Source organism: Lepisosteus platostomus, chromosome 11 (genome assembly GCF_059453375.1).
Source record: "Lepisosteus platostomus isolate fLepPlt1 chromosome 11, fLepPlt1.hap1, whole genome shotgun sequence".
NCBI classification, from domain to species: Eukaryota; Metazoa; Chordata; class Actinopteri; order Semionotiformes; family Lepisosteidae; genus Lepisosteus; species Lepisosteus platostomus.
The window spans coordinates 4,179,126-4,183,850 of NC_142621.1; positions in this window are offsets into that span (position 1 = coordinate 4,179,126).

A 4,725-nucleotide genomic window follows, 5' to 3' on the forward strand; every position below is an offset into this window, starting at 1 on the left:
GTCTATGCATTGAATATAATCTCCTCGGTGTCTGCCGAGTCCTCAGCCTTCTTGATCTGACTTTCCTGCACCTACAGTACAGTGCTCTGAGCTTGTCCTGTTCCTGTGTCATCTGCAAATTGAACAAGTTTAGTAGCATACCAGAATACACAATAGATCGTTTGTATTAATGAGGTGATAACCCACTGAAATCATTAGTACTAATACTATTAATATTAATGCCTGAGATTGCCTGAGGGTTTGTTCTAATGAGGTGGAACATAATCTTTAAACAGAATTTTGCTTGACGCATGTTACAGTGATCTAGTTATTTGCATCCATTGCGATGGCTGGAGAAGTCAGATGAAATGAGGGGCAAAAAAACAAAAACAAGAGCAGCACGGCAACATGGGTTCGCCCAGTCAGAGCAAATCCAGTCTGAAACTCTTACAAATCAATGTAACAGGACAACTGTCCTCGATTTCCAAGTGGGCTGAGCTGGCTGAATGAACTCCTCTCATTTGTAGCTATTTTTCTTATTTCAAATTTCTTCAATATCATCTCCATTGCCTTTTTAAAAGATCTTTCCCATTCCATTCCTTCCTCAAGGGTTCTGGGCATGTAAGTTGGTTTCATGAGACATCTAGCCTATAATTTCACAGATATTTGTGTGAGGTCATTTTCTTGCGTGACGCAAATCTAAAAACCCCTTGGGCTAGAGGCACTCTTTTTCTCACTGCAGAGCTTTTGTAAAAGGCTTGTTTGTACATTGTTCTGTGACTATACACAGACCTCTTGGTCTGTGCTTATTTGTATGTGGCAATTGTGGACCACTGGGATAATGGACACTACAGTTAAAGTAAATTACATATAGTGAATTCTGTTCTCGTAAGCTAAGTTAAAGAATTATTGTTACATCAAAATATCACTCACAGACTAACATATCTTATCTACTTTAACACATCCTCATAAAATATCACAATTCAATACACAATCATGTGTCAAAAAGTAAACACAGGAATGCACCGTGAAAGTATCTGAACAAAAGAAATAGAACACCCGTAAGGGACACAATGTTTATCGCATTCATTCCTAGATGTAATGTTTGCTAAATGAAAACTGTTAAAATAACAAACAGCACATGATTATGACAGAATCCATCCTAAATTTTTGGAAAGAAAAGCAAAGAATATAGAAGAATATTTGAATTTAATCTGTAAGTAAAACACCTTGATTCAATGCACTTAAATATATAGTTTTTTTTTCCAGTATCTATTTTAAGTGACTTATTGGGTTATTTACCTTTCTATTTCTCCCATCTGTCACAGGCCTCCAGAGGCAATTTTCTCCTGGAATGATGTTCCTTTAAACATTGTGTTATAACTGTATGAGTTTAGATAGTAAAGGCCTGATTCAGGGCTTAAATTGAAGCTTAATCTACAATAGCAAGTCAATATTGTAATGTATATAAGCTGTTTACATTAATATAAAAATAAGCAGTTACTACGAGGAAATTAAATACATATTCCTAGAATGGATCAAAACAAGGAGAGAAATTCAAATGGCTGACTATCAGCCAGAGAGCAGTAGGTCTGCATTGGCTACATTTCTTAATCACCAAGCGTATTGCATGTTTTGGTGCTTTGGTCTGTTTTAAATAAACAGAAGGATATTTCTATAATAACATGGAAACTGAACTTGAATGTCAAAACAGGTGTGAAAACAAAGTGCGTTTAATGTATAACATTATTTATTTTGTAATGTTTGTTAAATAACAATTGTTAAAAGGATAAACAGCACACGATCACAAAAGAATCCACCCTTAATATTTGGAAAGCAAAGCAAAGAATATGTAACTCATGGAAATAATGATCATTAAAATAGTAACTTCACAAACAGCTTAATTCACCATTCTCCCATGGTGACCAACATCTAGATTAGCGCAAAAAAATATTTTCACAATAATTTAAATGACAACCATGAAGTTTTAATAATAGAAAACAGGAGGGAAATGTGATAAACAATGTGTGAATCCAGATGATATCCAAATTAAATTATGCCTTAGAAAATCAGACACATAGGTCATATGTCTACCAGACGTGTGCAGTTTTAATCCAGAAATATACTGTAATGCGAGCTGTGTCCTGATTCTGATCCCTGGGACTTAAGCGGTGATCCAGTTGACTGTAATTCTCTGCCCTAGCTGACAGTTGTGAACAATCCTGACGTGCAAGCAGCTGTCCTACGATATTCCTAACTCCATTGACAAGATGTACTCTATAGTGTAACTTCGTTTCTTGTACACCTTTCATGTGCTGTTGCTCATCTATTTTCTTGGCAGTGTCAGATTTGCATAATCTGCATAATGTTTCTCCTGGTCTATGCTGTGGGGGACAGGTTTCTGGAGGTTGGTAGGTGGTTGGTAATTAAGATTTATAGCTCACGTTTTGTGGATCTCAAAATGGGTTTCCATTTCCTAACATTTTACTCCTAGCAAAAAAAAAACCATGGAGATATATGAATTGCTTTTGGCCTCAAGCATAGTGTGCCACAATTCTGCTCAGTATTAAACGTGTGGCCGTCTCTGCAACTATGTGCATCAGCCAATCTGTGCCAGTTCTCACTATGTAACATCCTGACCATTAAGAAAACCCAAGGGACTGACTTTATAGACAAACTATTAAAACAAAGAGGCATTTAGGCAAGTCAGGCTTTTTAGCATACCATGCATATGGTTTCCATTATCTCTGAAGGAGACCTGTTGGAACTGTAAACTGAATTCATGAGGGTCTTAACATGCTCAACATTCCTGCCTCGCAGAGGTTTGTGAAGGTTTTCATTTTCCTCATATTGCAGATTCAGCAGTTTATGTACTGTATCTATCATTTACTGTATGTGTCTTGCATGTCTTTTTAACACAGTTTATTATTGTGCTAATCTACTCGAGTAAACTCTTCAACTATCATTCAGATAATAGTATAAAATCATGTATGATTACGTGAGCAATCTACAGTGCATTTTAGCCAAGCAAAAAAAAAAACAAAACACCAAACACTGATACTAATTGACAAGGAGGTTTTCAAAAATGATTTGTGCCCCACACATGCATGCTTCAAGATGCATTTTTTATCAGCTCTACAACCATTGTATATTTCAATATTGTCATATCCAGGTAACACCAGCCATGTTGTACCAGCCTGATTACATCTGCTCATTATGCACGAGATAAGCACAGAGAAAATGACAGGTACACAGTGCCGTCTTCTCTATCATTCTTCAGTGTATACAGTGTATTTGCTGCTGCTGGATTTTGTTCGAGAGTGAAAGGTCAATTCACCTCAAATGAGACAGTAACTCAATCGGGGTCTAATGATACAAGACGTCTATTTAATTCGCATAAACAGTTCAAAATGGAGAACAGGCTGCATGCGAAACAGCAACTTGCTAAATCATGGTCCAATGCTAAGACCTTGGCAGTGCTGAAAAAAACATTCTCCTAAAAATACACCATTTTTTAGATATTTTATTTAAAGGAGACCAATTAGATGGTTTGCAATTATATACTGTAGTAGCCCTTGCACAAACTGGTCTGAAAAGCGATCTTTACATAAAAGTAAGCTATAAGTTTGCTCATGTAAATATCTGAAGCACAGCAGTGGATCAGCCATGTGACTACAGGTTTTAATGACTTCACCCTGCGGTGTTTAGTTTTTTAAAAAACACTGAAGGCACTCTGTCATATTTCCTTTTAAAATTTGTAATCTGTGCCTCCAGGGACAGATTTGTATATGATGTGCAAGATGTGTTGCTTTTTTTAAAGGCTGCAACAACATTGAAATATTGCTGGAAAATGACTTTCTTTTGTTGCCCTACAATCTAAAGTCATGTGAGAGACCGGTGATGTATTTGTATTTGTATAATTTATTTTTGCAGGAGCAACATTTCAGCAGAGAATCTTGGGCTCTCCAAGTAACACTGTTTAAAGGCAACATGAAAAAATAGAACAAATTGTATGTTTCATTATTTGAAGTGCTTTGTATGTTCACGTTTTCCCTAGCATCTGTCCATTTACTTATTCCTCTCCATTCTGCATGTCTATTCTGATACTGTGCTCCAGTCTTTAAGGACCTGACACTATGTTCTGTTGCATCGGCGCTCTGAGGCTTTCAGCCTCCCTGCTTGGTCAGATGGTAATAGACCAGGCTGTCTTTAACAATGGCAGGAAGGTCTTTCATACCACATAGAACTGCTCACTCCATAGTCCTTCACATCTCCTAAAGGAAGCTCATCATTTGCTGGAGAACCCTGGCTAAGAGTCGTGACCATCACTCATGCTAACCAAAGCGTGACTCCACTTTGCTCAGGCTCAGATGGAGACTGCAAGATTAATGCCCTGGGTGCCGCAGTTCAGCTGTTGGATGTTTTTATTAAAAAATCCTAAGTGTGGATGTGTTCCATGAGATATGGTCAGCTGAAGGGCGTCCCAGCAGTTATATCAGTACTTCCTAAACATATTTCCTAAGTGACCCAAACTGATTTCTAATCTAGTTTATGTTCTCGGATGGAGGGGGAAAGTTTACCACTTAACATATTATTAGAATTATTTATTCCAGTCTCTGGACTGTGGACAGGTACTGTACAGTATATGGACTAGCAGCAAGGTTTGTATGTACTAAACCTCCTTAGCATATACTTTCTTTAGGGTTTCACACTATAATTTAGACAGCATTCACTGAAATGTATTAC